This window comes from Sinocyclocheilus rhinocerous, unplaced genomic scaffold (assembly GCF_001515625.1).
Source record: "Sinocyclocheilus rhinocerous isolate Xijiao unplaced genomic scaffold, SAMN03320098_v1.1 scaffold735, whole genome shotgun sequence".
NCBI lineage: Eukaryota > Metazoa > Chordata > Actinopteri > Cypriniformes > Cyprinidae > Sinocyclocheilus > Sinocyclocheilus rhinocerous.
In genome coordinates, this window is record NW_015629505.1 from 103,720 (window position 1) to 113,609 (window position 9,890).

Here is a 9,890-nt window from a genome sequence, read left to right on the forward strand (position 1 = left end):
GGGTTGCCAACCGTCCCGTTTTAGCTGGGACGTCCCGTATTTTGGGCCTAATTGATTTGTCCCATACGTGACTTCCCTTCAGTATGTCTATGTTTCTTGCGTATGAAACGTATGAAATAATGTCTGTGTGCATGTGTGTAAAACAACAAACTGACGATTTATACATTCTAATAGGCTTCATCCCGCACTGAAGGCTTATGGACTCTCAAGGCATGTGTTTGTTTGTTTTTTGCAAAGTGAGTTATACTGTATGTCAGCTTGCACATCGTTAAAACAACAAATAAGATATGATAGTAGACAATAAATATCGCACACCCTAAGCTTATTTACTTTTTCCATCCTAAGCTGGGGACATTCTAAACACTTAACATGAAAATTGCGTATATACACTGCTGTGTGGAAGATTTTTAATATGCAAATCAGCATATTAGGATGATTTTTGAAGGATCATGTGACACTGAAGGCTGTAATAATTTCTGTAGAAAATTCAGCTTTGCCATCACAGGAATAAATTAAATTTTAAAATATATTAAAATAGAAAATAGGTTTTTTAAATTGTATTTCTTACAGTATCACTATTTTTACTGTATTTGTTTATTCTGTGAATTACATGGGTGTCGCTAGCCATTTTTAGGGGGGCTTTAGCCCCTAAAAATTTAGCGATTAGCTCCATAAACTGTACATGAATTTGTGATCGCCTCAGTTTATCAGCGCGTTTATCAATCCACAGACAGTGGCGACTGACGACGCAGCAGAGCGAGAAACAGAGGACAAGGTGTGTGTTTGGTCGCCGTGATTTTGCCAAGTAAGACATGTTTCTGGATCAACATCTTTTGTTGATCCTGGATCAACATAACTGTCCAAAAATATAGACTTAACCCAATCCCTACCCCTAAACCTAACCCTACCCATAATGTATTCCTAAAAACAGTGTGAAATGATAGCTGATAAACAAGGGTGTAGAAGCACCTAACCCTGATTGTAAGCCTAAAACAGATATTTCCTGAAAAGTTATCCCTCAATTCTGATTGGTTGATAGGAATGTTGTTCCAGGATCAACAAGGATGTTGATCCAGGAACATGTTGTACTTGGTGAAATCACGGTCACCGTGTGTGTTTATCGATAGATTATTATAATTTCTGCACTTGTGCAGTTTTTTGTGTTACGTTGAGACGTATGTTCTCGCTCTCTCTCTTTCTCTCTCTCTCTCTCTCTCTCTCTCTCTCAGGTTGTTGCAGACTGTTCTTCATGCTTATGAGTTGGTGCCGGAGGCATATAGGCAAAAATTTTGAGCCCATAAGAAAGCAGACAAGCAAAATTATGTGGAATTCGCCAGAGAAAAGCAAGCTCTTTTTTACAAGTGGTGTGCTGCGAGTAAAACTACTACTTTCGAAGCTTTAAAGGAGTTAGTTTTGTTAGAAGACTTCAAGAGCTGTGTCTAAAAAAATCTAGTTGTGTACTTAAATGAACAAAAAGTCATGTCCCTCTCAGCGGCCGCAGTGCTGGCTGACGAATTCGTATTGACACACCGAACTATTTTTTCTCCTGTGGTGGACAGGTGAAGGGGTTAAGCCTGGGAGAGGAGGAGCTTTTGGAGCTCGTAGAGGTGCTCAGTATCCCCCAGGGGAGGGCAGGGTCTGTTTCTATTGCCTCGATGCTGGCCATCTTTTTGCAGATTGCGAGGCCTGGAAGAAAAAGAATGCATCAGCTAAGCGTAAAAGTGTAGGTTTTGTACAAACTTTGGCAAAATGTGTCACCTGGTCAAAAGACGGCAAGATATGAACCATTTATTTTGCAGGGGTGGGTATAGCATACAGTGCTGACAACGTATTCAAGTCAGTGACTGTGTAACGAGATACCGGGGCAGCACAGAGTCTTATGCTAGCTGGTACTCTCCCGTTGTCATATGAAACCTATACGGGTGCTGATGTAATTTTGCGGGGCATAGGGGTAGGTTATGTAAAAGTTCCCCTACATAACGTCTACCTTCAAACAGATGTAGTAACAGGTAATGTGTGTGTTGGAATCTGCCCTGAACTCCCTGTGGAAGGCGTGGATATCATTTTGGGAAATGACCTAGCAGGTGGTACAGTTTTCCCTCCCCCAATTGTTGTTAACCGTCGTATAATAGATGAGAAAAATGACTTGTCTTCTCAGTTTCCAGCAGTGTTCTCTCCCTGTGTGGTTACACGAGCCCAGGCATGTAAATTTGAGGATGTGATGGACATGTCAAGTTCTTTTCTACAGTCTACTGGTATGTCAGGGAAGTTGTATGTAGAGCCAGCCTCTTCTACCTGTGATATTGCCTCCTTGCAACTGGGTCATTCGCAATTGGCGGCGGCACAACAAGCTAATCGATCTTTAGCAACATGTTTTTCGGTTGTAATTGACAAAACAAAAGTTCCTAATGAAAAGGTAGTTTATTTTGTTGACGATGACGTTTTAATGCAACAGTGGGAAAATGGCGATGGTGTTCATCAGGTTGTTGTTCCCATAGGTTACCATTCCCAAATTCTGAACCTTGATCATGACCATGTCCTTTCTGGACACTTGGTAATTCTGAAGACCTATGATCGTGTGCTGCGATATTTTTTTTGACCTGGCAGGGCCGGCACCACTGGGGGAAATTTAAAGTTTCATTTTAATTATGAAATATAGTGGTTTATTTAAAAACTATAGTTGCCAAATGCATAGGCTTTCTAGCATTAATATGATGCTACTATAGCAACAATTTAGTACAGTCCGTTTCACAAAGTCGCATTTTAATTGTTACCTCTGACACAAATTCCTGCATAAGCGGTGCAACTAAGAATGTAGCACTACTGAGTAAGCTATGATGAAATAATTTTTTTAATGTTTAATAGAGGGCTAGATGATCGCAGTTAGTTAATTATTTCGCTGTATTGTTATTTTTTGTGGCTGTTCAAGTTGTTCTAATTTAAAATGATGCATCTGTTAAATGGGTCGCAATGAATGTATTATGTCAGGGAATCGGTCGCAATGAGCTTGTGTTTCATTGTAGAGCAGACACAATTAAGTATTTCTGGTGGTTGTGGTGGTATCACTGGTCTGTATTTGTGGTAAAACTGTTGCCTAATACATATGTGTTTCCTGGATGTCAGATTTTCAAATTTTGTGGCTATGCGATTTTGTTTTATTCAATACTCTGCCATCTGTATTTGCTAAGTAGCTTTTAGTAGGGTCATTCACTCAGAACACATTTTTTCATTCCACTGCTGTAGGCTACTTTTCCATTGTTTTTCAATGTAAATGTGCTACTCGACTTCTTGAATGCTGTCTTTATAGCAGCTTCTCACACATAATTCTCGTGCATAATACATCATTCTAAAACACGGTGCTCAATTTCAAAGAAATACAGCTTCTAAAACACATCTCTAGACCTTGCACTTAAAAAAAAAAAAGTTGTTGTAGTAGCGGGCAGGTTTGTTTACAGTTCGACAAATATGTGAATGGGCTACGTTTTTTTTTTTTTTATGTTTACTTTGTGCTATGTCATCACCCCCTTTCGTCACCTCAGCCGCCCCCTGATCAGTGCTGCGCTGGCGCCGGTGTTCTGATGATTTGTGCTACCCGCTCAGATTGTGCTACCTCCCATTAAAAAAATAGGTAGCACAAATCGATAGCGAAAAATGCTACCTATCAGATTGAGCTACCAGCATCTTATTCATGTGGTTTGAGGCTTTTTTAATGTCCATACCTACCCCTACCCTAAACCTACCCGTCCACACCTACCCTTACCCTTAAAACAATGCAAATATATTTTTGGTAGCACAGTCTGATAGGTAGCATGTTTCATCGGTACACCGCCACGCGTTTCCCAGAGGCCTTTCCAATGTGTAGTATAAAGGCTAAAGCAGTGATAAAGGAGATAATTAAATTCGTCTCTACATTTGATCTACCAAAAATTATTCAAACCGACTAGGGTTCTAATTTGACTTCCACACTGTTCTCCCAGGTTCTTCGCGAGCTGGCAGTTAAGCATCAACTTTCAAGCACCTATCATACTGAGTCTCAGGGCGCGCTCGAACGTTTCCACCAGACACTCAAGTCCATGCTGCGCACGTTCTGCGTGGAAAGGGGGAAGGACTGGGATGAAGGCCTGCCGATGCTGATGTTTGCTGTTCGTGAGACAGTACAAGAATCTTTAGGATTCAGTCCAGCCGAATTAGTTTTCGGTCATACCGTGCGTGGGCCTATAAAACTGTTAAAAGAACAGTTGTTATTGGAAGAAAAATCACCTGTGATAGTATGTGATTATGTGACTCAAATGCGTGAGCACTTACACCGTGTGTGGGAAATTGCAAAATCAAATTTGGCTTCAAAACAAGTTCACATGAAAGAGCGTTTTGACAAGAACTGTGTAGCTCGAAGTTTTTAGCCAGGAGATTTGGTACTGTTTCTTCTTCCACTTCCAGGTTCTCCGCTGCAGGCTAGGTTTTCAGGGCCCTATGTGGTGGAAAAATAATTAAGCGAGACAAATTATCTAATTTGTACTCCTGAGTGTAGAAAAATATTTGTTTGTCATGTTAATATGCTCAAACCTTATGTAAGTAGAATGTCTGCTGATCTGACACCTGCTGTGACAGTTACTCCTCTTCCCTTTACTGCTGAGTTTGAGGATGATGGGCTGGTTGCCACTGAAACTATGACCACCACTAAACTGTTCAATTCTGAAATATTACAAAATATGGAAGCACATTTGTCTTGCCTTCCTCAATCTCAGCTCCGAGATGTTGTTTCACTTATTCAGAAGTTCTCTTCTCTCTTTTCAGACAGCCCCAGCCAGACCCACGTTCTGTTTCATGATAACGAAATTGTAAACTCGTCACCAATAAAACAGCATCCTTATCGTGTAAATCCCTGGAAGAGAGAAGAGATGAGGAAGGAGGTAGATTACCTGCTTACGCATGGTTTAACGGTTCCCAGTTCGAGTCCGTGGAGCTCGCTGTACCTCCTAGTGCCAAAGCCGGATAGTTCCTGTAGGTTTTGTACAGGTTACAGAAAGGTGAATAGTGTCACAAGCCAGCCTCTTTTCCGTTTCCTAGGATGGAGGACTGTATCGATCGTGTTGGTGCCTCATCCTTTGTAACCAAGTTAGATCTACTGAAGGGTTACTGGCAAGTGCCACTTACACAGCGTGCCTCAGAGATCCCTGCATTTGTAATACCAGATAACTTCTGTCATGCCCTTTGGAATGTGAAATGCTCCCGCAAACTTCCAGAGGTTGATGTAGAAGGTATTATCTGGTGTGGCAAACTGCAAAGCATATCTTGATGTAGTAATTTATTCTAGTTCATGGAGTGACCACATGAGCACCCTACGTGAAGTGTTTGCTCATTTGGCGAAAGCATCTTTAACAGTGAATCTAAAAAATTGTGAATTCGGAAAAACCGTGGTTACTTACCTGGGAAAGCAGGTTGGTCAAGGACAGGTTGGCACTGTTAGTGCCAAAGTTGAGGTAATTGTGAATTTCCCATCCTCAAGTCTAAAAGATAGTTGTGCTGTTTTCTTGGCATGGTTGGATAGCCTATTACCGAGGGTTTTGTAAAAATGTATCCTCTGTTGTGTTCCCTTTGACAGATTTATTGAGCGGCTGCGGCTCCAAAGCTTTAATTTGGAGTCACGAGTATGATAACGCTTTTAATGCTGCCAAAGACCTCCTCCTGTGTAGGGCCCTAGTCCTCTCTGCCCTTGATTTTTCAAGGCCATTCAAACTGGAGGTGGATGCCAGTGCGTTAGGAGTAGGTGCGGTCTTGTTGCAAGAAAGTGAAGCCGGAGTCGACCACCCTGTGTGTTATTTTTCAAAAAACATGAGATAAATTTTGATGTTGATGATTGTTTGTTTTTGTCAAAATTGAATTTTAACTTTTACAGGTTGGGGTGTTACGTTGAGACATATGTTGTGTCTACGCGTCTGTCTCTCTCTCTCTCTCTCTATTGCAGGTTGTCCCACCCTAATTGAACATGTCGCTACGTACCCCATGGTTGGCTGAGCTGGAACTGTGCGTCTTTTAAAAAGGCAGAGATGCTGATCTGGATGTGGGATGGTTGGTGTTGTTGACTAAAATTGTTGTGACTGTTGATAAGGAAGTTAAATCTCTGTATAGTGCCTTTTTGTAAATATTGCGTTATTTATTTTCTTATTCTCCTCACCCACCCAGTGTTTTTCTTTTGTAAAGTTTTTGTGCAGACTGTTTTTTTTTCTGAGTGCTGAGTGTTTCGTCTAGCTATTGCAAATACTGTAAATATCACTTCACTTCAGCACAGACGCTGTAGGGGTTGGGTGCCACTTTTTTTGTGAACTATTAGTTTACTCCTGTTTTTGTTTATTTTCTTATTCTCCTCACCCACCCAGTGTTTTTCTTTTGTAAAGTTTTTGTGCTGAGTGTTTCGTCTAGCTATTGCAAATACTGTAAATATCACTTCACTTCAGCACAGACGCTGTAGGGGTTGGGTGCCACTTTTTTTGTGAACTATTAGTTTACTCCTGTTTTTGTTTAGTCAGGGAGTCAGTTCAGTCCCTGTGCTTTTTTTGTTTAGTCTTTTCTTTTTTTTAGGGTAGTGAGTTCCTTTGGGAATAAGTTACTCCGTTTGTATATTATTTTGGCCTTGACCCAACCCTGAAGCCCATTCGCTTCCTTTTGTGTGCTGACTATTACTATTGAACACAAAGAAGACAGTAAATAAAGAAAGAAAACAAGCAGTCCGGTGTAAAGAACGTTTTAATTTATGTTATTCTCCTGGACCCTAGACTTGAGACGTAACATTTGTCATAAATACAGTTTACAAACTGTCATGGGGCAGCATCAGTTTCCCATCTACTGCAAAGTTTTCTTTCCGTTCACCCTTCATCACACCACAGCTGTTTCCTCCAGCGAAAATGTAGCCCTTAACACATATGAATGCATACTTTATAAAACGATCATGTTGCTATTTTCATTTGAAAATTTAACTTTCAATATAAAACATATTACAGTGCATGTGGCATTAACTAGCCTTACCATACAGTCATGCACAGAAATGATTAAAGACAGTGACAGACATACTTGAGCATAGAAAGAGGTTTGTTGAGCTAAAGAACGAGGTTTGTACGAGAAATACAAACAGTAAAATTTTGTGTTTCTACAGTAAACAGGTGCGTGTGTGTGTGTGTGTTTGTGTGTGTGTGTGTGTGTGTGTGTGTGTGTGTGTAGCTGTTTCCTCAAGCGAAAATGCTGCCCTTCACACATATGAACGTATACTTTATTAAACGATCATGTTGCTATTTTCATTTGAAAATGTAACTTTCAATATAAAACATATTACAGTGCATGTGGCATTAACTACCATACAGTCATGCACAGAAATGATTAAAGACAGTGATAGACAGTACTCGAGCATAGAATGAGGTTTGTACTAGAAATGCAAACATTAAAATTTTGTGTACAGTAAGCAGGTGTGTGTGTGTGTGAGAGAGAGAGATCAGGAAGACTTGTATTTGGCTTATTCATTACTCAAATGTTATGGCCGGACTTACCATTGGGCTTGAATGGGCTGCAGCCCAGGGGCCCCGCCTTGTAGGGGGCCCCACCTTAACCCGTTTTCATTTGTTCAGTTATGTGCCAGTCAGAAATTATTAGCCGCATTTCAACTGCGCACACGGTAAATTCTCACATGTTCACGCCTCACTTCTTTACAGAGGATGATTCTATATTATATTAATGTTCCACTAAATTAATCAGAAGAGTTTTGAGCGCTCTCTCCCATCCAAAGACTATAGAATAGCCTACCCTAATATCATACAGGGACTTTGTCCCGTCTCACTACCTCCACACAAAGTGGAGCAGAAATTTCATCAAAACGATTTAAAAAAAAATAAAAATAGCCATTTACAGGGTTCGTACGGTCATGAAAAACCCAGAAAGCTTTGGAAAAGGCATGGAAATGTATTTTACAAATCTCTATATAATAGAATATATGTTTAATCATGTCCTGAATCTCGGTGCGGGATTGCGCATTTTGGTTTTACTCATGTTCGCAGGTTTCGCACGTTTGGAAAATTCCGGCAAACATTTATTTAATATACAATGTAGGTTAGATGAGTTACAAAAAAAATTCACACAGAATATCAGATTAAGTCAGTCATTTGAAAATAGCGTGAGTGGTTCAGCTGTACGGCGTCTTCTCGCTCTCGCTCTCACTCTCAAAATTGCCTCACATCAGCGCATCTCGTCTGCACTAAGATAGCTGCTGCACACTGCCATACAAGACTTTCGCTCAGTTGACAGGACTGTCACTTGCCTAATTGGGTCAGTGTTGCATCATCACAAAAGTTTTTCATTTGCACGTCTTTTTAAGTAGTTTTAAACCATTCGGTTCTTGCACGCTCCAAACTAGTTTTCTGGGCGCTCACGGTCACATCCAAAGTGGGCGCACATGAAACCGCCTCACAAACACCTCAAGAAAAAGTTATTGTTTTCATTGTTTCTGACTCAAGTAACCTTGCATTTTAATAAGTAATGTTACATAAAGACAATTAAACGGTCAGTAATAAATTAACAAGTTACTAGCAGTAGCACAAGGATACAAATGAAACAAACTGTGTTTTAACTTTTTCAGGTAGGCTAGCCTAAAATTAACAGTAGCTGCTACTATTCAGGAACAAAATACTATGATGTATAAAGTCATAGATATAGATTATATTTATATATTAATCCATATTAAATATGAAAAAGTTTAGTCAAGAGCAGATTTGAGCAGAGTGATTTTTTTCCTTTTGTTAACACAGACTGACAGACAGCAGGTATGCTAAGAGTTTAATTTATAATACTGGCTAAGCAAATTACAATATACTAGTAGCTAATTATTTCATTTTTGCAATCATTTAATATTTCTACATAAAAATTTTGTATTTAAACTTAACATAACTTATGCAAAATCTATCTATAGATTTTGTTTCTAGTGATTTCATTCGATTGTTAATAGCCAACATGTTTTTTTATTCAGATTGAATTTATTCAATTTAAGAATCTGACATAAAAGGACACAGATATGACAATACATTTTCATAATATAAGTCCTGCCCTTAACTTATACCCATCTATGCAGTACAGTGGAATACTGCAATACGTTTAGTATACCACCCTACCCTATTAGTCAAACATTTTTTTTATTTATTTATTTATTATCAGTTTTTTATTATTATACCCTCATGAAAATCCTAGAATTGCCGCTGCTACACACACACACACACACACACACACACACACACACACGCATAGTTTTTAAAAAAAAAATTAAATGTTTATTGATTTATTATCAGTTTTTTATTATTATACCCTCATGAAAATCCTAGAATTGCCCCTGCTACACACACACACACACACACACACACACACACGCATAGTTTAAAAAAAAAAAATTAAATGTTGCAATAATGTTGCAAATTAAAACAAAAACTTATGTACATTAAATACACTGAAAAAATATTATATAAAGTTTTTTATAAATTAAAATGTTGCATTAATGTTTGTTATTTAAAAATTAATTAGCATTAAATACACTGAAAATGAAAATATGAATAAATACAATAATAAAAAAAAAAGAAAACGAATAGTAAGGGGGACACACACACACGCATAGTTTTTAAAAAAAAAATTAAATGTTGCAATAATGTTGCAAATTAAAACAAAAACTTATGTGCATTAAATACACTGAAAAAATATTATATAAAGTTTTTTATAAATTAAAATGTTGCATTAATGTTGCTAATTTAAAAATTAATTAGCATTAAATACACTGAAAATGAAAATATGAATAAATACAATAATAAAAAAAAATGAAAACGAATAGTAAGGGGGCTTTTATTTTGATGTCTGGTTGTCGCTGT